Source organism: Rhinolophus sinicus, linkage group LG02 (assembly GCF_036562045.2).
Source record: "Rhinolophus sinicus isolate RSC01 linkage group LG02, ASM3656204v1, whole genome shotgun sequence".
NCBI classification, from domain to species: domain Eukaryota; kingdom Metazoa; phylum Chordata; class Mammalia; order Chiroptera; family Rhinolophidae; genus Rhinolophus; species Rhinolophus sinicus.
In genome coordinates, this window is record NC_133752.1 from 106,215,169 (window position 1) to 106,241,433 (window position 26,265).

Sequence of the window (26,265 nt, forward strand, 5' to 3'; positions counted from 1 at the left end):
AGCTACAAATCTCCTCATGTGTTTCACCATGGGTCACCTTCGGTCTCTGTGACTTACCACCCTTGTCCAACCTGCCATCATCTCTCACCCCAAATACCCTGACAGCTACTACTAACTGCTGTCTTTGCATCATTCTAACAGTCCTTTAATAACTTCTCCATATTGTAGCTAGAAATTTTTTTCAAGATGAAAATTGTTATTACATGACCCTCTTTCTAAAATCCCTCTTTTTTTTTTACCCTTTCCTCTTAGAAACTAAGAGCCTGATTAAGGCCTAAAAGTCTCTCCATGGTCTGATTTTTGTCTCATATGGCTGTGTCCTTCTAATAAATATCTCCTTCTTTTCTGTGTTTTACATACCTTGGCTTTTTTTCTTTTTGGTTCCTTCAATGAGCCAGTTTTCATCTCGTCAAAGATATTTGCACATTGGATCCCTCTGTCTCACCCCATTTTTGAACACCCGAAAATCCCTTTTATCTGGAGAACTGCTAATCACCCTTCAGACCTGAGCTCCAATATCAGTTCCTCAAGGAAGATACCAGCCACCTTCTTGTCCAGCTCAGTCACTTGTCTTCCTTAAGTTCTTTCACGGCAGTAATTACAGCTCTGTCGAATTGTTCCTCCATTAGTGCAGGGGTTCTCTGACATCAGCAGGCCTCAATCTCCGGAGGGCTGGGTTACACAGATTGCTGGGTCCTCTCCCGAGACAGGGAGATAAGTGGGCACATGCAGCATTTGTCTTTTTGTGTGACTGGCTTATTTCACTTGGCACACTGTCCTCCAGGCTCATCCATGATGTAGCCTGTGTATGTACCACATTTTGTTTATCCACTCATCTGTCAATGGACGCTTGGGTTGCTTCCACATTTTGGCTATTGTGGATAATACTGTTATGAACATGTGGCTAATACTGCTACAAATATCTCTTGATGCCCTGGCTTTCCTTTTTTTTTTTTTGAGTAAATATCCAGAACTAGAATTTCTGGATTCTTTGGTAGTTCTAATTTTTTACCTTTTTGAATACCATCCTGTTTTCCACAGTGTCTGTACCACTTTATATTCCCTCCAACAGTGCACAAAGATTCCAAGCTCTCCACATTCTCACCAATATTTATAATATTATTATTTTGATTGTAGGCGTCCTCATGGGAATAGGTGCTAGCTCTCTGGTATGATTTGCGTTTCCTACTGATTAGTGATGTTGAGCATTTTGTCAGGTGCTGGTTGGCCATCTGTGTGTCCTTTTTGGAGAAATGTCTATTCAAGTCCTTTGTCCATTTTTAAAATCAGTTATTTGTTTTTTGTTCTTGATGTTGATTATTCTCTGTGATAGTTTAAAAGTCCTAAAATTAAAAATTAATTTAATGGACATTGTCTCTAGACAATTCCCAGTGTCTTCTCAGAAAGGTGGAAATTTTTCAAATTACAAATTGTTCTATTAGCAATATGTGGTCACGTGGGAGTTTGCTAAATTCTTCCATCCTTTTTTGGGAGCTTAAAATAATAAATGAGTTCACAGCGGTGGAATAGTTTCAAGCACTGGACGGCCAAGATTAAACTGCTCCTTATTTCCCCTCTGAGAAGGGAACATTTATCTCTAGTGGAACTATCAGAATCCTGGATAAAAATAAAAATGTGAATTTTTAAAATAGGGCTCGCTTTTTGAACTACTCTTCCAAAACGAATCATGCTGTTTGGCCTTTTTATTTGAACTATTCTAGTGCCATCTTCCCCATGCAGTCACGAAGTATATGGGAGCCTGCATAGCTCGACTTGGGAACTTGGGGGGAACTTTCAGACTTGCTGACACCCAGCCTCATGTGCCCTGTGCTGAGTGGGTCAACAGTCCACTCTCAGCCCTCATTTACTGTGCAGATACAGGGAGAATTCACAGAAATAAGAATGCAACTGACCAATTGTGGGTTCAGCATGGCAGCCACTAACCCACAGGTGAGAAAGGAAAGTAAGAAGCATTTTCCCATCTGAGTAAAACCCCCGTAGTTCGGGGCGTTTCCCATACCTGTCATTCTCAATGGGGTGATTTTGCCTGACACACAGGGCACAGTGGCCACATCTGGAAGCATTTTGATTGTCACCAATGGGAGGTGTCACTGGCATCTGGTGGGTAGGGGCTAGGATTCCCCCAGGACAAAGCAGCGTCAGGTCCAAGGTGTAAGGAGCAAGAGGTGGGAAACCTGCTCTGTGCTCAGACGAGTTCCCTGGAGCCTCGCCAAGTGGGAGAAGAATCCTGGTCACCTGCCTTCTTGGCCCAGGCCTGTGTCCTTGCAGCAAAGGCCCTCTCCAACATGGCTCCAACCACACAGAACAAGGACCTGTGACCCCCAGCTCAATGGAAGGGCGGGTCCTGGGACCCAGTCTTGTCACTTTTTAGTCTGATGATTCCCAGCTTGGCAAACCCACCAGGTACCTTGGAGAGCTGTGCGTGCGAGGGAAGGTGACCCCGAGGGAGGCTGGGCCCCCACGTGTCTTCTGGCTGCAGTCACGTCCTCGTGTTGCACCTCGCCCAGCTCTGTGACCAGAGCAGTGACCAGAGAGGGGACTATTTGTCTGAAGTCAGACGCAGGTCCGTGGTCCTGGAGTGGCTCACTGCATGAGTCCAATGGTCAGTAGCTGCAGAAACCCGAGAAAGCCGTCCCATGGTTTGTGTGTATAGTCCTCTGCTCTGCGCCGGCCTGGACGCCTTCTCTCTGTCAGCTAGCTGAGCGGGCACAGGGGGCTGTCAGCTTGGCATCTGCTGTTTGGCAGGGAGGCCTCAGCTCGACCTGCAACAAGGGGTGTTCTGGAGTCAGAGAGTATTTCATCGCGAGCTTCTCCACACACTTGGCAGGAGATCATGGGTAAGTCACCCACTCTCTTTTCCTTTGTTCAGTAATGGGAAACCATTTTATTTATGTATCTATTTTCAACTGAACTTGTAATCACAGTTTAAATGTGCAGAGACTGAATGTGTAAGTTGTTGTTTCGAGTTTTAACATTGTGAATGATATCAGAACCAAGGAACACAGGACAGCCCTACCCACACCCCATCCCATCCCCAAACACTGCAGCATGAGAGTGAGTGTAAAGCCACGCTTAGGATCTACGCAAGTGGAAACGTAAATCAGGTGGGAAAGTTCTAACCACGTCTTAGACATGTATGGGAATTAGAACACGTAAGCAGTCCCTTTTCTTTTTTGAAATTAATATACTTTATTATTTAGAACTGGTGTAGGTTGACAGAAAAATTGAGTGGAAAGTATGGAGACGTTTCACGTGCCCTGTCTTGCCCAGGCTCAGTTTCCCTCACTGGTAACACCTTGCATTAGTGTGGTGGTTTGTTACAATGGATGAGTCAATATTACTGATCCTGTATTGTTATGAACCAAAGTCCGCAGTTTGCATCAAGATTATTCACTCTGTGGGTTGTGTAGTTCTGTAGGTTTTCACTAACATATCCGCCGTTACCTTGGTCTCATGAGTTCCCACTTTTATTTTGGTTAAAAACCACGCTGATTCACGTTTGGATCCTGTTCGTTTTCTTCTTCTGTGCTCTTTTCTTATATTTCCTTTCCCTCCTTCTGGCTGATAAGCACCTATTAATTTTAAAGGCTTTATCAAACATAATCTTCCTTATGAAGCCAGTTCTAAGCCTTCCACAAAGAACTGGCCATTCCGTTGTTTACACTCTTATGACCCAAACCACATCTTCTAATCCGACAGCACTTTAGTAAACTTATTTGACTCCAACTACTAAATAGTAAGTTCTTCTTGGTGGTAGAGACTATGCTTAATCGTCATTTTATCCCTACTCCCAGAAAATATGGTAAATGCTTAATGATTCTTTGTTGAACGACTATGTAAGTAAGTGAATGAAAGTGTATGCAACGTGTAACTGGGGAATACAATTTGCACCAGGTCTCAGTGGTTGTCCTATTTTATAGTAAAAACACATGACTTTATGTGTATAGTCTAACGTCACTTAAATATTTGACAGAAGTAAGAGTAAGTATAGGGCGCTAGTTAATGTTCTTCAGTAAATTAAGGGTAAAACAACAGATTTCAAATATTTGGCTCCCGAGTATATTTTTCTGTCATTCAATATCTATTTCTCTCCCTGTTTGTTACATATGATGCAAGTAGTATAAACTGAAAAGCACAACTGCTTTTTCTGGGTGAGGAAACCCAGATTTGTATCTTGACTTTACTTCTTACTTCAACTTCTTGGACAAGCACTTTACTTTACGTTAAGCCTTAGTTTATTGGTCAAAAAAATAAAGAGCATAATTCAACCATAATGGTAGTTGTGTAAATTAAATGAGGTCATTTCTATACTCTGACGCAGGAGATTCTCAATAAATGTTAACTTCTTACTCGTTTTCTTCTATCTCCTTAATAAATGTTCTTGAGTTTATCACAAATATTCAATTACAAAAACCTATGACTTGCTGTTTCTGTTTATTTTCATTTTTTTCTCTACTTTCAAAGAAAATACACAACCTCAACTTTAAACTTGTTTATGCGTTAATTTATTAGATTGGTGGGGGTGGGCTGGGGTACTGTAAACAGGAATACCTTCCAGTCTTTCTTCTTTCATATTTCCAGTTTTTGTCACACCTTCCTGGAGGCAAATCTTCATTTGAAAAGTGCTATGAACGCACGTGTGACTGACAAGCGGTACACGTTAAGTAAGAGAGACTCTGAAAGAGCTCTAGCATGCACGTCACTGCTGTCCCAGGGCAAACACAGCCTCATTAATGCATTTATGGTGCAGGAAGCAACAGAAGTGAATGCGTTTGTTGTCAGTTCAGGAGACTCAACCAACAAAGTGGTGACTGATGCTGTCTGTGCCACCCAGACCCCTCAGCCCTCGCTCGTCCCCAGCAGCCTGTATCTCCCACCGCACTGTGCTCTGCGGCCCAAGGACCTTCTCCAGAGGCCTGTCCTGGCCGTGCCTGGCATCCATGCCCTCCTCCTGCTTCCTCCCGGGACAGCCCCACCTCAGCTCTGATGTCCTGGGCACAGAAGCACATACTGCAGGTCCGGCTCACAAGCGCCTGCTGCCAGTCACTCTGGCCTTAGTCACTTCCTTACAAGTCAGTTTCCCCTGGAAGCATTTGTGTAATAGATACATGCAGCAAACCCTCGTCTCAAGGTCTTCATCTGTGACAACTCAATCTAAGACAGGAGCATATCAAGAAAGGAAAGGAAATAAATGTGTGCAGGAGCAAGAAGCTGAAAAGAAGAGGCAATGCAGGGATTCACCACCACAGGGCACATAAAAATCTGGAACCTGAGACCTCTACATTCCACGGTGTTCAGTGTATCGGGCATGGAGCTGGTTATGTGAAAGGTGTCGGACAGAGCCCGGAGGAAGAGTCCTGGAGGAGATGTGCAGAACCACAGGTGGGTTTCGCCACATTTGGGCTCCAGAAATGAAAATCTCATGTGAGAACAGGAAACCAGAATGAAGAGAATCAGATGATGCAAAAAAGTGCACTGCCAAAGATGGCAGGCTGGGGCATGTGGCTGGTGTGCGTACGTCTCACAGTAGGTGTCTTTGCTTTTACAATTTTCTTATAAAAGCTACGTAAGAAAAGGTGAACACTAAGAGCTTAATAAAAATGGTCATACCGTGTTGCCCTGAAAATAAGACCTAACCAGAAAATAAGCCCTAATGCATCTTTTGCAGGAAAACTTAATATAAGACCTGGTCTTACTTTCTTGGAAACATGATAGTACCTCCTTTCATAATAGAATACATTTTTCCTGCTGTCCTGGGGAAACAGGTCTTTGTATAGAAGGTAAGAAAGGGGAAAAGTCATTACAGTCCTATTTCTGTCCATTTCTACAAGCGCCCAATATGTGCCCTCTAATTTCGAACCAAGGTTCAGTTCTGACACAAGTCGCTGGACAATTAGGTTCGCGAACTCATCCTAGAAAAAGTGCTAATACCTCATTGCTGAATATCACTATGGTCACCTTCGAAGTACTCCCCTTGGGAAGCTATGCACTGATGCCAGCGCCTAGTCCACCCTTCAAAGCAGTTTTGGAACTCTTTTTCTGAAATGGCCATCAGAGCTGTCGTTGACGTCCTGAATGTCATCCAAATGTCTTCCTTTCAATATTTCCTTTATCTTCCAGTAAAGAAAGAAGTCACTGGGGGCCAGATCACGTGAGTAGGGAGGGTGTTCCAATACAGTTATTTGTTTACTGGCTAAAAGCTCCCTCACAGACAGTGCCGTGTGAGCTGGTGCATTGTCGTGATGCAAGAGCCATGACTTATTGGTGATAAGTTCAGGTAGTTTTCATCTAACTTTTTCACACAGCCTTTTCAGCACTTCCAAATAGTAAACTTGGTGAACCGTGTGTCAAGTTGGTACAAATCTATAATGCATAATCACTCTGATATCAATAAAGTTGATATCAACATCATTGTAACAATTTCTCAAACTTCATTGTCAGACCTCGTAAATACAACCACTGGCTAGTAGAGGTGTGCCTAGAAAGAACAAAATCCCCATTTTATGGTGTTAAGGGGAAGTGTCATCTTCCAAACAAGGGAGGTGGGTTTGAGTACACGCTGTGTGTGGTACTGATGTCCAGCGGAGTTGGTTGCAGTGGTCCAAGGCCCTGTCAAGAAAACCCGACAAGCAGTGACCAGGTGATATTTTCTGCAAACACTGAATGCTTTGAAACATTTTGAATCATAGCTCTGAAAATGAAAGTGTGCATTTATTTAATAAGGTGCCTATTTCATTTATTGCAAAAGGTTAAATATTTTCAGTAGTAGAGATTGCTATCAAAAATATCTCCTAGGAAAAGGAAAGTCGTTCTTTTTACTTTTCTTCCATTTTTGCCACAGAAGGTTCATTTCTGAGACATCCTCTGGGCTGAGTGTAGCTAAGTCAATAGTGGATACGTCTCTCTACTGAGTGATGGATGGCAGCTGCCAACGACGAATATTTTTAGTTTGAGGTCAGTTGCTTCTGGAGTCAAAAGCCCTAATTGCTCATTTATCCACAGTCTTCTGGGAGAGAAAAAGGGTGGAATGGGCTCAGAGATGCCTCAGTCTTGCAGGCTCTGTTTCCGGATGTTGGGGAACATGCAGAAGCACTGGAGCTGCCACTGCCGTGGGAGATGCTATTGCTGTTGTTACTGGTATTATTAGTCCCCAGTTCTGGGGTGCTCCTCTCTCAAGCAGCAGTTTCATTATTTAAAAAATGTTTTCAGTGTATCAGTTTTCTTCACCAGGGTGTTCTGGAAACATGTGTGAGCCTTTTTAGCTGCCACACTGAGTAAAACTTGACAGGCTCCCTGCCTATGCTCTCTGCTCCTGGTTATGAGAGCAGGACGGGCTGAGAACAAATCTGCAGCAGTAAATACTATGGTTTATCTAACGCTTCCACTGTGAAAACAATGACAGAAAATGGAGTTCACATAAAAGACCGGAGGTCAGAATCTATCCGTGCAGATACCCCACATGAGCTTTCATAATACACTTTTCATAGAGGGCTAATTTATGGGAACAGTGTGAGTCAGAGCAATTCACAACAGTGCTCTATGGAAAATTCCATCCTCTACTCACACAGCTGATATACAGCACTCACTTTTGATTCACAAGAGTCACAAACATACCCCAACAGATATAATACAGTAGTTTACAGCTTTAGCCTAAATTGACAGATAAATTTGTTTCTTTATAAAACAAGAAAAATGGGAGCGAATGAAATTGTTGCAGTTCTCAGGAGGACAGTCAACTGGCCGCAGCCACTGCAGCCTCAGTCCAGCTGACCAGGGTTTTGTCCTCTCCTGCCTCGTGTATTCCTCTCCTACATGGCAGCTTCTTAGTCTCGTCTATAAATACCTTTCTAATTTGAATTGAGATGATGTACTCTCTGTGCTTGTTAGATGCGGCCGAACGCAGTTCGTACTCCCTTTAAACATCACCGACGCAGAGTGCATTTTTGCATTCCAGATGGAGCTAAAAATATTCACCCATTAAAATAGTAATCATCATTAAAATTAGCTCACTGATTCTGCTGATTAATTTTTCAGTAACAAGTGTGCTTTCTAAAAACCTTTAATGAAACATTTTTTGACAAAGCTAGATTTAAACATTTTTAAACTATATAAAAAAGATATAAAGTAACAAAAATAGAAAATTTAAACCTACTGTAATTTTTAAAGAACTTTTCAAAAAACTTGCTAGCAAAGAAGAGTGCAGAGGATGGAAATGGTTGCTATAATTGGACTGTAGAACTCAGGCCTTTCCATCTTCATTTTGGGCGAAGTCTCTAATAACTTGAAAAGGTACTAATTTTCGTCTGTAGGAAAAGTACCACGTACAAGTGTGAGTAGTCAAGTGATCAGAGTCTCTCTTGTGATATGTAACTGCCTATTCACATGTGTTCTATTTTCGTAATAGATATGTTTCAGGTTCAGACGACAGTTGTAAACCTGTGACCACATAGATGTCCAACTTTACGGGCATGGATAAAACAAAGGGGAGCCATAGGCACCAATTTTTGTCTTTAGTATCTTAATTTTAGTTGGAGTTAAAGAGAAACGTAGTAAAATACAGTTTTGATTAACTCTATTGAAAATTGTGGGAGGGACAATTATGTGTTTTCATTTCAACCCTTTAAGAAACCATTAATTTTAAGAAAATAAGGTAATATAATGTCTTGGTTTTAAAATACATAATTATGTTTTCAACTGAAAAAAAAGAATATTAATTATAAAACAGTAACTGGTTGAGAACACATTAGAAGATAAAAATTAGGAGAAAGTTGTAATGTTTGGTCATGTTTAAAGTAATGTTTATTTATCATTCAGTTCTGAGTAAGGCAATTAAATATTCCTTCACTGTATTTGATGTTTCCTATTAGCTGTAATGGACATAGATCACAAAGTGATAGGGAATGCCAATATGACAACTGTCATGGAAATGCCTCTGACCTTTCTCAGACAATGGGCAGCAGCAGATCTACAGAAAAACACACATTCATGTCAAAATGTTCTGGTATATGGCAGGTGTGTGACAGCAGCAGTGAGCCCAGGGGTGTCCATATTTCCATGAACACACACACACACACACACACACACACACACACACAGATAATGAGTAGTTATGTTTCTCTGTTTCCAAATTTCCAAATATTAAGCTATAATGGAATCCAGCCAGCTTTAATATTGTCATTTAACCTCATCTTTTACAGAGTTTTAGTGACTTATTTTCTAAAACTTTTAGAGAATATGTCTTTCGAATCACATGTGTCTTATTACATAACCTCTTGGGCATGTTTATTGTAAGAGATACTAAACCGAAACATTCATAAAAGGTCAATTATGAATTCTGTGGTAGCATGTCTGAGATGTTCAGTATTTGAGAAAAGAAGATCGTCTTATTTGTCTCCTGTAATTTAAAATGTAAATCTTGTTTGACATAAGGTGGGATTCCATGAGTAATTATCAGAACAAAATAATCTCTCTCTGTGTGTAGAGATAATGATGATGATGATAGATAGATGATAGATAGATAGATAGATAGATAGATAGATAGATAGATAGATAGATAGATGAATGCATAGATGATGGATGGATAGATGGATGGACGATGGACAAATAGATGGAGATATAGATGATTGATAGATGGACAAATAGGTACAGTAAATAGACATTCAAAGTCCCTCAATTGTCAATATTTTCAAGTGTTGGTTCTTAATTAAATCCAGAAGCATATAAAAGTAAAGTATTTGGGGCGGCCGGATGGCTCAGGTAGGTAGAACACAAGCTGTCAATAACAAGGTTGCCAATTCAATTCCTGCATGGGATGGTGGGCTGCGCCCCCTGGAACTAAAGACTGAAAACAGTGACTGGACTTGGAGCTGAGCTGCGCCGTCCAAAGCTAGATGGAAGGACAATGACTTGGAGCTGATGGTCCCTGGAGAAACACACAGTTCCCAAATATTCCCCAATAAAAAATTTAAAAAAAATAAAGGGTTTGAATTATTTTAAATCCTGTGTGTGTATTTGTGTGTGTGTGTGTGTGGTATTTCTCAGCTTTCACCTTTGTCCTCTTACAATCATCCCTTTAGTTTCCAAAATAATTTTTAAAATTCAATTCAATGTTTCCAGCCCTCTAAAGGTATCCCGTCACACTTAGACCCAGACCTAAAGCCCTGGCCATGGCTCACCTCTTCCACTTCTCATCACAGGACTCCCCCCTCACTAAGCTCCACCTGGTCTACACCCATCTCCTTGGTCATCAGGACACCCACAGGGCCTTCCTTTATTCCTTCCCCCTGCCTGAAATGACTTTCCTCTGGTATTTGCAGGCCAGCTTTGCTTAGGGGACTGTCCTTTTAGCGTGTGTGTGTGTGTGTGTGTGTGTGCATGTGTTACTGTGTGAGTGTGCATGTGTGTGAGGTATGAGTATCCATGTATGAGTGCATGTGTGAGTGCGCATTTGTGGAATGTGAATGTGCATGTGTGAGTGTGTGAGGTGTGATTGTACATGTGTGAGTGTGCATGTGAGTGTGCATGTGTGAGTGTCATGTGTGATTGTGTGAGTGTGCATGTGAGTGTACATGTATGTGCATGTGTGTTCATGTGTGAGATATGAGTGTGCCTGTGTGTGCATGTATGAGAGTATGTGTGTGAGGTGTGTGTGAGTGTGCATGCATGTGCATGTGCATGTGCATGCATATGTGTGCATATGTGAGTGTGAGTGTGTATGAAAGTGTGACGTGTGAGTGCACATGTTTGTGCATGTGTGAGTACATGTGTGCTGTGATTGTGCATGTTTGAGTGTACATGTATCCGTGCATATGAGTGTGCATGTGTGAAGTGTGAGAGTGCATGTGTGTGTGTCTGTGTGTGTGAGGTGTGAGTGTGCATGTGTGAGGGTATGTGTGTGTCAGGTGTGAATGTGCATTTGAGTGTGCATGTATTTGTGCATGTGAGCGTGCATGTGTGATGTGTGAATGTGCATATATGAATGTGTGTGCATGTGTGCAGAGCACACGCCCCTGCCTGACACATCTGTGTTGCAGGCCTAAGTCTGCAGAGACAGTAACTTTCTTTCCAAAGAGTGTGGCATGGCGTCCTGGAGATGTGGCCACAGTTACTGTCTGCTGAGGACGACGATCAGGTTGATGGCAAATCTCGGTGTGGAGTAGACAGAGCTTGCTGATTAGTTTCTGGAATTGTTCCCCAGGTTTTACAAAAATGGGACTTCGCTTATTTTTGGATCAGTGGGTTCTGCGGTACATTTCAATGAGGAGTTCTCATCAAAACGGGTGCCCTAGTCTTCCCTGGGTGTGCGTGTACCTTAGAAGGATTCTTCCGCTACACCTTCTACTGCCCTGGGAGTGGCCCATTGTCACAGGGTGGAGGGAGAGGCTGCAACGTGTCTCCACGGAGCTGGGGCCCTGAATGCGCTTCAGGCGTTTGCATGCGTGTTTTAGAGCCTTTCTGTAATGTCTCTGTCCTGTGCCTCAGAAAAACACCCGGTTGGCACTTGGCAGAGCCCCTCTGACTAGAATCTCTCTCATTAAATCTTGCTGTAATGGATGTGATTAAACATTTCTTTAAAACGGGAAATGGAGAAGTCTTTTGTCAGCATCTTAGCAGAGCTGCGTGAACCCGAGTACCCCACGTCTCTCCAGCTTCCGTAATGCACTCTGAGCGCGGAAACATTTCCAAGGCCCCACCCCTCTTACAGGCCCCTGTATAATAGCAGCTCCTGTGCGGTTCACTTATACTGTATTCTCAGTGCTCCTCAGGCGGAACATGGTGCCTGTTCCATTTAGCTGTGTCAAGCAAGTTAAAGAAGGAAAATACGAGACTGGGAGATTCTGCCGTAAAGAGTAAGGAATCAAAAAGAAAAAAAAAAGTGTTCAGTATTTCAAGGGATGGATGGCAGGTCTTTCCTCAGAAGCAGAATTCCATGGGAGGGAAACGAATGTGGGTGCTCCCAGTGAAACCCCACTTTTAGAGAAAGTTGCTGTATCATTCAGCTGGGACTTCAGATAATTAAATGTCTGATTGGAGCATCACAATAATAAAAAGAAAGACACTAAGTAAAACAAAATGAAGGGAGACATTGAGAAATACATGCGAGACTTGGGTTGCAGGATACAAAGTCCCAATGTTCATAGACGAACTCTGTCTGGAAGACGGTCATCAGAACAGAATGGGGAATGTGGTGCGGATCTGTGGAAAGGAGAACGCTGTGTGTGGGACTTACAGAGTCCGGGTGAGCTTTAGGGATGGAGGCTCCAGCATTTGAAGCCGTGGGAAGTGCTGCCATCGCCTACCGTGTTTGGAATTTCAGAGCCATCCCAGAGGCCAGGAAACCCAGCAGTGCATGCAAGGAGGTAAGATGGTCCTTGGTGCTCAGTTTCATATGGCAAGTGTAGTTTTTAAGTGACAGTGACACGATGACCCTCACAATAGTATCCGGCAACCTAGCCTGATAGGATGTGCCCTCCACCCCACCCCATCTCGACATTATTTATTTCTCCCGACATAACATCTGCTACAAGCCCTGCAGGGCCCATGGGCATTGAACAAGAGCTAACACTAGCAAGGGGACAGGAAAAGTAGTGTGGATCGGAGCCAACAGCCAGCTTGGAGGAGGGGTGAGGGGCATGGAGACTGGCTGTGGTCCTTCATGCTTATGCTCCAGTGAGGTGGCTTAAAAGGGGACATGTAGAGGGGATGCGTGGGCAGCATGTCTCCTGCACCACAGGACAGCATAAAAAATCCCGTTTCCTTAGTGGGGTAAGATTCAAGTTCATGCTTGAAAAATAGATACAGAAAATGTTATGAATGATAAATTATTTCATTCTTTTGTTTTAAAATAATCCATATCATTTTACGGCAGGAAAACTACACGAGAATGTTGTAGACATATGCTGACCACAGGTCGTTAGCATTAAGCTTTCTCCCGGGGAAGAAAGTGAAGAGGAAAACCATTCAGGTGTCAGTCGAAAGATGGCCCAGGATTTAGACCTGGTACCATCAGGTGTCAGAATCCACACGTGATTACATCAGGAACATCGCACTATCTTCAACTCATGTGCCCCTGAGTCTTCAGACCTTACTCTAGGAGTGCCACTCACAGCAAGTCGGTATCGCTACAAGATTGATGTAATCTGAACACATAGTTTTTTGTGGGGTTTTTTTTTGTTTTTTTAAATTCAATTAGTTTAATCCTTCTCATGCAGGCAGTAAAATATCTAAAAATCACAAACAGATTTGACTCTATAATCATGATTACTAATGATCCCTGATTATAATAAGCATGTAATTTTCTTTGGAATAACATTATCGATTGCTTAAAAAAAATCAATTTCTGATGGTTCTGAGATTATTCCAGACAACTAGATGTTATGTATTTCTTCTCCCTGAGAGAATTTTATGGTGGGCCACCCTGGCTTCAGGAAAATAACTTAATCTTTGCCTGTTGCAACTATATTTTGTAAAACTGTTAGAAATGTCTAAAATAGGATGAGTGGAAAGGGACTATGCAACATTTTTCTTTTCTTAAATTTTATCTTTGCTGAATTAGTGTGAATTTAGGAAGGACTATTGATTGGGACCTGCCCCTTCCCTGCCCAATGACTGTCAAAGAGAGAGGACACAAACATCCACAGGAAGTGATACTTGGACCTGTAAAGTAAAATATTCTATTGTGTGTGTATGTGTGCTCTTCCTGGGCTCCAAGAATATTTGGGGAAGGACGAGTGTCTCAGTCGGCTGCTGTAACAAAACACTGTGGACTGGCAGTCTTATCAATAACAGACATTTATTCCTCACAGTTCTAGAGGCTGGAAGTCCAAGGTCTAAGTGCCAGCATGCTTGGGTGAGGACACTCTTTGAGGTCAGACTTCTTGCTGTGTCCTCAGATGGTGGGAGGGAGGAGGGGGTTCTCTGCAGTCTCTTTTACAAGGGGACTTATCCCATCGTGGGGGCTCCACCCTCATGACTTCATCCCCTCCCGAGGCCCCACCTCCTGACACTACCACACTGGGGGTTAGGTGTCAACATATAAATTTTGAGGGGACACAGTCAGTTCATAGCAATGAGAATCAGAAAGTCAGAGGACAAGCAAAAGGCAAAAAGTTTTATAAGGGAAATTGTCAGTTAGCAAGAACTTATATAAATACTGGGAACAATGACTTGTCAATTTGGTACTAGGTGGCACTGGGAGATTGAGAACATGTGAATTTTACTTTCCAGTTTTGATAAAATCAAGATTTCCATTCAATTTAAACAATGTTCACTGTGTGCATTTTGTGCCAATAGCTGAAGGAGGTCATCAGCCTTCCCTCCAGGCACTGGGAGAGCTCAGCTGCCCAGGGCTGGGAGAATCGCACCCATGGTGATGATAATGAAGTCACTTTGCATGTTCCATGGGGCTGCAATTCTCAGGATTGATTATGAAGCATAAGATACGGCAAAGGATAATGAACTCTCAGCTTCCTCAAATCTTCACTTTGACATAGATGTTTCACAATTTCTTAAGAAATTACAATTTACAGTAAGTTTGAAGTCCCTTGTCAAGCCCCCAAATACCTCTCCTCCCCCTTACAGATAACCAATATCCTGGATTTCATACTTTATGCTACTTTGATATATGTAAATTCCTGTTTTCTACTGCGTTGTTTTGCCTATTTTAAAATTTACGGGTTATCATGCTGTATATTCTGTTTCTTAAGTAGCTTTTCCCACAAACTTTTGAAATTTATTCTATTGCATGAGCTATCATTTTAACTGTTGTATAGTATTTTGCTGTACGAATATCCCACAATTCCTTTTTCCTGTACCCCTATTTTCTGTATACTCATTTGGATGGGTCCTAATAACAGTGATTGCAGAGGGACCTTTTTCATACCAGACTTTTTAAAGAAGACAGACATATCTGAGATTTGCTGGTATGTATGCGGTCCCCCTTCCATTCAGGAAGCAAGTACAAGCATTCGAGCCACCATCACTGGAGAGCAGTGAGCCCCACAGCACTTGGTGCTGCAGGCTTGGTCTCAGCTGCGGCCACCAGCACACCTACCATGACATCTGGGCGCCACTGAGAGGGGAGATTCGTGCTGCAGCTTCCCATCTAAGCAGTCAAAAGTGGAGAGACAGTGGACAATTTGTATATATGAGCTCTCCAAAACTGCGATCTTTTTTTTGGGGAGCAACCAAGTCTGTGCTCCATTAAGATTAAAATACATCAGTGTATTAGATTGGCTGACAATATTTGAATGTGTTCAGTTAGAATGCATGGAGGAATTAAATGCTTCCAAAGGGAAACAACAGGGTGGCAATGACAGTGGTGCCACCTGGGAACCTCCTGAGACCTCTGGTCACTGCTGGGCGCTGGATCTGGATGCTGGGTCTGGCTCTGGGCCGGGGCTTCACTGCAAGACATGTGGGAATTGCTCCTCTGTTTTCTCAGTGCTAGTTCCTGTTTGCAGAAGTCCGGCCTCTTCTGGTTTAATCCTGATCCCTGTGTCTTTCTGGGCTACTTCCTCCTAGTGATCTTCCAACCCTTCAACATTTCCTTTCATATTTTTGCTCTTACATTTCACATGAAAAAGCTCTTTTGTGTTTATCTGACTGTACCATTTATCTTTTCTTGCAATCCTTCCTTATTTCTAGGAGGCAACATTCCATTATATTTTTATACATATTCATAGTTTTTTGTTAACAAGATTTCTTGTTTCTTTTAATTCCCCATTGCCTGACTTTACCATTTTTACAGTTTGCCTATTTAGTCTTTTATAAGGAAGTTTAAGGCTATCCTCAGATATCTACCAATTCAGTTACTCAGTAAAACTGTATGTCCACCTACAATTTCACTGGATCCTGCCAAATTGCTCTCCAATTTAGTGTCTGGACCAGAGCAGGGGTGCTGCTGTGCCCAAACTCACCCCAGGGCTGAAACAGGCAGAATCCAAGACACAAAATGGCACGACCACACCTCCGTCTCAACCTTTCATCTCAGGAACGAGCCTTAAACATCTAATGCTTGGAAAACAGCCCCACTGGTCTCCAGAATGAGCCTTAGACAACCGATGCCTGGAGAACGGCCCCCTTAGGTCTCGGGGAGGAGCCTCAGACACCCTATGTCTGCAGAACGGCCCCTTTAATATCCTGTGTTTTGCGGGGGATCTTGACTGATGTAACTTAGCAGTGAAAGTCTCAGCCTTTTAAATCACGGATATACATTTGGTGTTTCTTGGATAAAGTATATTCTCCTTTCTTGGATTTTTTTCACTGAAATAATTTTTTATAATTGTTTCATATATATATTAGAGGTGTTAAAATATGTATACACATGGCTTGTATTCATTTTTTGTTATTGGTATATATTGATTACTGCAATTTTAATACTTTTTTTCCTTTCTTAAAATGTGTATACATTTTTTGGTACCCTCTGTGTGTGTGTGTGTGTGTGTGTGTGTGTGTATGTATACATATATATGCATATATAATATATATTATATATACACTACAATATATAATATATATTATGTATACACACATTTATATAATATATTAGATAGATAGATAGATAATATGTATATATTTAATCCAGTAAATATAAACAGGGCATTGGGCATTGGATTAACATGTTTTCTTTTGCTTTTGTTTGTAGAATTGATCATTTTAGATCTTTTGAAAAGAAATCTGTGTGTGTGTGTGTGTGTGTGTGTGTGTGTGTGTGTGTGTGTGTTTCAACCAAAGATCCTGTAATCTTCTCTTAGCTGTACTCTGGGTAGATCTATTTATCCAATAATAGAAATGGGCCTCACTGTGAACTCCAACAGATTTATTGCAACCTACAGATGCTGGTGGCTTTCTGTCCTTACAAAACGTGAGATCTATCTTAAGAAATGTTCTCATGGGAAAACAGAAATATATTTATTGTAATTTATAAGGGGCAGTTATGCAAAAGAATAACTTTGCAGGACCAGCATACTCATTTGAAAAACTAGAACTGATTAATAAGATGAATTCAACTTTCTTGAGAAAAATATTCCACAGTTAATTTTGAAAGCCTATGAAGGAATTTGTGTTATTTTAAAATAAAAAAGTGATTGATTTTGAACCTAGATTTTTCAATTACATCAAATTGGAGACACATTTATCCTGATTCTCTTGCTCTGAGTCATATGGACATATTTATATGCCAAGACTGTTCTACCAAAGGCTTACGCTTAATTACTCAAACAGAGCACCACTTTCATCAGACAAAACTTCAGTTAAAAATCGTTTTCATTTTCATTATCTAAAGTATCTTTCTACCTATATCTGTATATATGTATATATGTGTGTATATGTATCTATATACCTCATTTTTGTTCATTATATTATCTATATCAATATCCAACAAAGTTTAACTTGAATAAAGGAAGAAATTACATTTGGTAATTATTGTGGAAAATTATAGGACTAGAGATTAGGTTTCTCCAAGAATATTTATTTGTGAAGACATTTCTGCTTTTCATAGAATACTCGTATTGGAAGCAGAGAAATCCTGGCGGGAAAGGGTATTGCACAGTAACCTGATGATGGAACAAGGAATCCCTTGACCATGTTACCATAACACCTGTACTTATTTGCCTAAAAAGAGACTTTGTCCAATGTCTGGTGGTTAATTCTGCCTGTCAACTTAGCTAGATCACAGGGTGCTCAGATATTCAATTGAACATGGTTTCTGGGTGTGTCTGTGAGGGTGTGTCTGGATGAGATCAACATTTGAACTTATGGACTTAGTAAAGTGACCCTCCCCGACGTGGGTGGGGAATCATGCAATTCCTCAAGACCTGAAAAATGAAGGAAAGCTGGACTCATTCTTTCTGCCTGACTGATTGAGCTGGAACACTGGTCTTCTTATCACATAGAACTGGGACTGACACCATCAGTCTCCCAAGTCTCCAACCTATAAATGGCAGATAATGGGATACATCAGCCTCCGTAATTGTGTGGGTCAATTTATCATAATGAATCGTATAAATATATATCTGTTATCCAGTGTATCCTATTGGTTCTGTTTCTTCGAAGAATGCTAATACTCTAAAGTTAGAGTTGAGGATATTTGGAGGTTCATGAATGGATTCCAAGGAGTCTTGAAATTGTATATCAAAAAATATATGAGAAAGTATCCATATCTTTAAAAATATGTAATTCCCCTAAAATAAACAGCCACCACCTAACACATCTGAATATGCTGTTAGAAAGCAGTTAAACATACAAAGAGTATGCCATTGATGTATTTGGTATCATTTATCCAGAATTATTTTCTCTTTCTTTGAATACTTTGTGTCTCTGAAAATAAGACCAGGTCTTATATTAAGGTTTGCTCCAAAAGACGCATTAGGGCTTATGTTCAGGGGATGTCATCCTGAAAAATCATGCTAGGGTTCATTTTCCAGTTAGGTCTTATTTTCAGGGAAACACGGTATGGTATTTTTTTTTAACAAATGAGGACACTTGGTAAAGATTACTTGATTAAGATAGAAAATCAACTCGATGTTCTTACTCAGTTGTTGTAAGAAATAGGTTTATTATAAAAGAGATTACTCAAAATAAGTGTATGTCTTTATATTTTACAAGCACACTTTTAATAGACTCTCTTTTCATTAGTGAGAGCAACTAAAAGATTATAAGAGAAATCAAGAGCATTAGAAAGACTGGAGAAGAGACATGCAAGACCGTAAACTTGTAATAAACTGTCCTTTAATGAGACAATTGTGCAAATACTTTAAAAATCATCATCATCATAATGGCAATAATAATAATTAGAATTTTTTTAGTCTGTAGTGTCTTTCTACTGAGGCATGTAAAGCATTTCTACATAATGGGATAATATTCGTGACAAAGGAATAGCCATAGCCATAACTGTCCACGGTACTTAAACACTAATGAGGAACTTTGGCAGTCCATGACTTGTAAAAGCATTTCCTCTAAGTATTTTGCAATGACAGGAGCCTTATCAGTGACAGCTGGGAAGCAGAGAGAGTGACAGGAAGGTAAACGGGTTCACTAGAATAGGGGTAGAGTTTCTCATTGGTGATTGCAATTGTGCAAGTTATGATGCTGGGGAGTTTCTATTATAACAACCCTTTTACAAACAAAATGTAAACATTTACTACCCAGCAGTTCTGTGAGACGTTGAATATTCTGGAATTCACACAGTGTCGCATGGCTCCCTGTGTAACCTTGTCATATTCAGAAGCTCACCTACCATCCCTCCCTCATCTGCTTTGTGGCCACCTCTCTGCTTTGACTACTCCAGCAACCAGCTAACTGGTCTCCCCAATGTGTCCTCCAAATTCTAACTAGTGATATGTCTAGAACACAAACTCCCAGTACTTAAAACCATCAGCAGCTCTCATGTGCATTCAGGGTGAGGCTCACCACCCTCCATGATCCTGCTTCTGTCTAGTGTCCTAGATGGTGGTGACAGGAACTGTAGCTCTGAGTCAGCCAGCGCCTGGCCCCACTACAAGAAGCAGATCTGGGACCCCGAGACCCCCTTAGCATCTTGAAGCCTCAACTCCGTCATCTATGAAACTGAGATAGAAATGAATCCTAGTTTGTTGCTATGCTCTGAGAAGTAAAGGAGAAGCCAGAGACTTAAAGGGCTGAGGTGGAAGCCTTAACTTGGAATGTTTCATTTAGCTTGGCTTCCCAGAGGAGACCATGTGTTTGAAGTGATCTGTGTGGGTAGGACTGGAGGCCACTCATCGGCCGAGTCACATGGCTGAACTTCAAGATTTGGACCTTGGCCCTGATCTGACCAAGGGAGAGAGCAGGCTTCCTTCAGCTATGCCCACAAAGGATTAGTGTGAAGACCATGCTTCTTTTCTGAGCTACTGCTGGGACTGAGGCCCTGAGCACTGGAGGGGAAAGGCTGCTTCTCCCTTAGTCATCTGAAGGTCTCCAGGACCAATGACCAGGGGGTCATTTCTGACCCTGTGGGTGAAGTGCAGCCATGCTCAACTCCACGAATTTCATCCAATAAATGTTGCTCAGACAAAAGACTGGATAACAAAAGAAAACCAAACAGAAGTTTATTTACAAGTGCATCACACACATACATGGAAGCACTCAGTGGTGGTGAGAACTTGGCTTATGGCGCATCTGAGCAAAAGCACAACACACTTAGAGAAGTGACAAGGCAAAGGAAAAGGACTTTGCGTTTCCAGGGCCAGCAAATTGTGGGAGGCAGACATACAGGGAACTGATGGGAAATAAGGACCAGTTTGTAGGGTTTGTTGTATAGATTCCTGGGGTGCTGCCTCTGGGCTGGTCGGGGTCTAGGGTTGTCTCTGCTGATTAACATCCCCTCTGGGAGAGACGGGAGGGGAACACCTTCACAAATGCTTGCCCTGCTCTTAGGCAAATAGGGGAGGGCAGGGAGCTTTTCTTGTATCTGCTTCCTCTCAGTTGTCCTCAGCCCAAATAATCCTTACACCAAAGTGGTATATTTGGAGGAGGGGAGGCGTTTTCTCCCACCCTCAATGTCTCTGACGCTTTCCTCCGTTTCACTGAATGCCTTGAGGTCACCCTGTCTGGATCCTCTGAATGGCTGCCACACTCATAAATGCATGGGAAACACTCAGTAAAAGGAATAGGGGTGCTCATGATTACCATTCTTTTGGTTGCAGTTCTATTTCCCCTCCTGGGTTTTCTTCTATCCGTCTGTCTCCTTTGAAGATTCTCTCTTCTCTCCTCCCTTCAATTGCAGTTTCCCTGGGGCTTCACCCCCGACTCTCTTCTATTTCTGCCAAGCTACCTCCCTTGCGCCCGTGTCTGTAACGCTACCAGAATCCACACCTCTTTCTGAAGCTCCAGAGCAGCGAATTCATCCCTGAGGAGGCTGAGCTCTGCAGTGTCATGGCCCCGCTGAAGTCACGGGATCGCAGGTCAGACACGCAGGGCTCCTGTCCTCCCAGTTTGCCAGCCCCTCCTTCCAACAATAACGACATCGCTCTCGGCTCTGACCCATCTTTCTGAGGCCTTTTCCTTTCTGTTGTGGCACTGCTGGAGCCCAGCTTCCGAAGGTGCAGTATCGGAACTGCTCCAACAGTGCAGGTGGGGCCTTCCCGCCTCTTCACACGAATTGCATCTTCTGCAAGCAGTGTTCTTTTTCACAATGCAAACCTTATCCTACCCATCTGCTACGTAAAACCACCCCGACTGGACATCACACCACCTTCCTCCCCTTCCCAGCTGGAAGATGTCACTCATCTCTAAGGACAGACATCCTCCTTCCTCTAAAGCTCCCACCCTTTAAGAGATGTTACTACCAGGTACCCTTGCCTCCTCAGGTTGCAGCAGGTGTCACTTGTTGCAGAAAGCACTCCCTTTGAGGCCTCCTGGGCCCTCTCCATGCACAGGTCCCACCGAGGGAAGACCAGGGGAGCGAGTGAAAGAAAAAAAACACACAGGTTCTTTGTGGCCAGTCCTTTTTAGACATCTGTTTCTCTGTTGCTCTGGACTGAAGGGTAGCAGAACACACCACCCCAAAATGTGCCACCTCTGCATGCAGCTGTTTTGACTTGGAGGTACCTGAAGGGCAGGGACAACCCACGGAGATGTTTTCTCTGAATCCCTCATCTGCCGAAACACAGACCCTCCAAAGGGACTCGGGTGTCATAGGTCCCCTCCCAGGAGGTTCCCCAACGAGGAAAACTTGTCACAGGAGATGGACTAGAAGTTGGCACCAGGGGATGCAGTGCAGGGAGGGGCCAGGTGGGGTCACCCAGGGCAGGGGCGCAGGCTGGGTTCAGAGAGGGACAAATTGAAAGACACAATCAGTAAGGCTTTCAAGAAGGTACAAGCACAGGCCCTGCAGATCCTGACACCCGGTGTCCAGACAGAGCATGCGTGCTTCTGCAGTAATAAAAAGTGAGATTTCAACATACATCACAGCGGTTCTCTTCAATGCCTTTTAGTTTTCAAGGGCATATTTGTTCGTTTGTTTTTTATTACTTTCTAAGGGAAGCGAGTAATTATTAAGTAGTATATTAACATTATTAAACTCATTAAAGACTTCTTTAAACTGCTATCCAAGGGGGTTTAATTACTAAAAAGTTTACAAAATAACACATACAAAGATTATCACCAGAGCGTCAGTGGTTAGAATGCAGTCCCAGGAAGGTAATTCTGAAGTCTGAAGCGCAGACGAAATGCTCCTGGTAGGTTCTGTGATGCTGGTGACTTTTGAACTGATGCCAACAGTACATTAAAAGTCAGCTTTGGCCTTTGACGACAGTGCATTTCACTGTATTTTGGCTTAGGAATTGTGAAAACGGCACGCAAGATGATACACAGAAAAGGCTATAAGGTCATCAGGAAAGGGAATGTAGGGTAAAAATCCTTTATTTAAAAACCCAGGCCTCAAAATTTCTTCCTATGTGAAATCTATGTTTCACATTCTCGCATTTGGGTTTGAGGGCCTCAGTGACTGGAGGGGATGTGCACAACTTTGAAATATTAATTACAGTCAGGATTTTTTTAACACTAATGAAAGCCTTATGTATGTGAGATTTAGCAAAAATGTGAGGATCTCGCTCCCTCCCCACCCCTCAGCCCTCTTGGAAGACGTGCAAACACTTCTAAGTACAGAATGTACTTCTCTTCAGTGCAGTCAGTTTTTCCCAATGACCACTTACATAAACCTCGGTCATGTTGAGAACAGAGAATTCCTGCAGCAGTAGAAATAGCTTGCAAGAGCTTGGCCCTTGACCCACAGCACCGAGGGGGTAGCACCTCCAATCACTGTGTCCTGCCAGTGGCCCACAGGCATTCATGTTTCCTTTGGCTGGTCAGCAGTGGCGGCCCTGAGTCCCATGTTCACCAAAAAGTGTATTAGCCAGGGTGAGACTGCCCACAGAAGAGCCTCATTCATCTACAAATTAAGGTATAGAAATGAGGAAGTGCTCCTACAGGTGCATTCACACCCAGTACCGGCATGTCCTCACGGACTGTGCGTCAGTCAGCTCTCTGGTGGTAGGCAGGCCAGCACGTGGAGATGGTCCCAGGGGTGACCGAATACACCTGACATGTTTTGAAATATAAAACATGAATAAATTTATGTTTATTCAGCCTCAGAATAAACAAAGTTCCTAAAAATCCAGATAATACTTTCTGTTCTACCATTTTCTCCCGGTCAGGAATAGGCTCATGAAAAAGCAGAAAACTGTCAGCCTTTGGCATCCACAGTCGTCACCCATGTTTGCTTCTCCCCAAACCCACTTCTTACTGGTGTGGATGAATATTTGAGCAAAGATCTGACATCAAAATAATTCCCACTGTGTTTTTTTTTGTTGTTGTTTTGTTTTTGTTTTGTTTTAATTAAACTGTATTGGGGTGACAATGGTCAATAAACTTACATAGGTTTCAGGTGTACAATTCTGTATTACATCATCTATACATCACATTGTGTGTTCACCACCCAGAATCAGATTTCCTTCCATCACCAGATATTTGATCCTTTTTACCCTCATCTACCACCCCCCTCCCTTCCTACCCTCTGGTAACCACTAAACTATTGTCTGTGTCTATGAGATTTTGTTTCTTCATTTATTTGTCTTGTTCCTGTTGTTTTCAGTTTTATATACCACATATCAGTGAAATCATATGGTTCTCGACTTTTTCTGTCTGACTTATTTCGCTTAGCATAATAATCTCAAGATGCGTCCATGTTCTTGCAAATGGCGCTATTTCATCTTTTCTTATGGCATAATGGTATTCCATTGTGTATATATACCACATCTTCTTTATCAAATATGTACTGAAGGACACTTTGGTTGTTTCCAAAAAGGAACCCTCATACGGTGTTGTTGGGAATGCAGATTGGTTCAGCCTCTATGAAAAGCAGTGTGAAGTTTCCTCAAAAAATTAAGAATAGAATTACTGTATGACCCAGCAATCCCTCTACTGGGAATCTATCCAAAAAATCTGAAACATTTATCTGTAAAGATACATGTGCTCCAATGTTCATGGTAGCTTTATTTATGGTGGCCAAGACATGCAATTCCCAGCGCTTTGACCAGAGCAACTAGACAGGAAACAATGATTCTTCTGTTAGCATGATAAAAAATGGCGACTCATTACCATCCACTTATGGTGACACCCTGACTTTGAATACTTGCTAATAAGCATGGCTCTCTCACAGGTACTGTATTTATAACTGCAAAGGAAAGAAGGGCTTTGGTTACAGGTTCCTTTTGTAAGCATGGTCTGAGGGAAGAGCTGTGTGACCCAGGTGTCACCTTTGATTTCATCCACTGTAGTGCTGTGACAATTTGGACCCATGTAATAATTTTGTGCTTCAGTTCAATTCCAGGGGAGGGCCAATCTCTCTGCAAACAATCATGATGTTTTGCATTGTTAGAAAGAAAGCTTGTGGGTGGGAAGCATTTCTGTTTTTTAATGAGCTACCAAATTCTTCAAATGAAACTGAAGATGGAATTGTAATGTTTAATGTTCTTTCACCACAGGTCAGAATCTTGTCCTTTAGCTACCTTTGGATGATGCCTCAGCTCTTTAACAACTCCAAATCACACTTGTAACTATATCACATTGCATTTTTATTTGTAGTGCAACTCAATCTCTTTTAGAATTGGAAGCTTATAAAACTGACAATTAGAAATTTGATGGTATCATTTATGCCTGGCTAACTAGGAGTCCTTTGCTTACAAAGACAGTAGGGTTCCCTCCATCCACTCCAATACTCAGTCTAACAGCACAGATGATTGGAAACACTAACAACCAACAACGGACAGGAAAGAGAAGGCACAGTGTCAGAGAAAGTGGGTGTTCAGAGCAGAGAAGGAGAGGGAACTGACCATTCTGTGCTGCCATCCTCCAGGTCTGCATGAGGACGGTCTGCGGGGGCCCACAGAGGCTTCAGGGCACGGTATCCCCAGACAACCTGAAGGAGCAAGCCGCCCTCCCTGCCTTTAGCACTCCCTGAGGCTCTGCCTCGCGGGCAATGGGTCTGCTTCATCACTGAAACGCTCAGGATCCCAAGGACGTGTCCCTTGGTAATCCTTCCTCTGACCCCAGCTACTGTCAGGCATGTTCCATCCCTAAAAGCGGAACCGCCTGTGGCTCCTTCAGTCTCCTTGCAGCCTGCTCCTAGGAGGCCTGAATGGATGTTTCCCACTGCACACAGTGTGCCACTGTTTCCTCTGCACCCAAGTGGGGTTACATCACTGTCGGTCACCACCTCCTATTTTAAACTTGGGCCATGCCCATGTGGGGAAACCCCTCTGCCTCTCTCTGATGGAAGGGAACCTATGAGATACTATGAGGAGTATGATCTCCTTTCTTCCTCCATGACCCGAAGGCCTAAAATGATCCCTCCTTTCCCCACACGCACCAGAGTCTCCTGAAACCATAATATTCTGGCCCAGACAACTCACGTGTCCTACTGACAGCTGGTTAGACTGCATTCCCCTCTGGTAGGTAAAGTGTAATCACTGCCTTTTCAAATGCTTCCTTTCCTTCTTCCACTTTTTCCTCCTAAGCTTATTGAGAAAATGTTCTTTCTTATGAGAGTCTAACATGGGAAAAAGTTAGCATGATCCTATTATTGGGTTTTATCACACATCCCAGGTAAAACATAAGTCCTTTGACTCGGCACACTGCCCTTACCCCACATATTAATGGGACATCTCACATCTCTAGGGCACTGGGCCCATACACTTTGCATGAATACAACAAGCAACAATGTATATTCCACCCTAGACATATAGGTATTAAATAAATCATTTAAAACACCCTTCTAAAACAAACAGGAACATGGACTCTTCCTGTCCTGGATGTGTCAGTCAAGATCCCCTCAGGGTCTACTGACAGTGAAGTCCAAAGGTGGGTATGTTCACTACACAAAACCATTTACATGTGTTTGGGGATTAAGGATGAGCACCTGCTGTGAGGATAGCAAGCTCCAGGCTGGCTTGGGACCTGTAACTTCTGGGTACAAAGATGCACTTGTCTCCCATTCAGGAACCTGACCTGAGACTACAGAGAAAAGTAGAGAGTTAGCAGTGGAAGCTGAAATGCTAACAAAGATGATATAGTTAACTTTTGAAAGTACAACTACCTGTTCTTGTCTTAAGAGATATTAATTTCCTACATGATCATTTTTTTTCCCAAAAGGAAATTACTAAACTAAAATATTAACACCATTTTACAAATGTGCCTTCTCTTTCAAAGTGTTTGGGATGGTTATCT

General features: G+C 42.4%; 1 long non-coding RNA gene across 2 annotated transcripts in view; it reads left to right on the forward strand.

Annotated features, from left to right (window-relative positions):
• The first annotated feature begins 11,775 nt into the window (after positions 1-11,775).
• Positions 11,776-26,265, forward strand: part of LOC141570042 (uncharacterized) — a 56,070-nt gene continuing 41,580 nt past the window's right edge. For both annotated transcript variants that reach the window (XR_012493793.1, XR_012493794.1), the window contains exon 1: positions 11,776-12,380. This is a non-coding gene — a long non-coding RNA (uncharacterized LOC141570042). The remainder of the gene's footprint in view (positions 12,381-26,265) is intronic.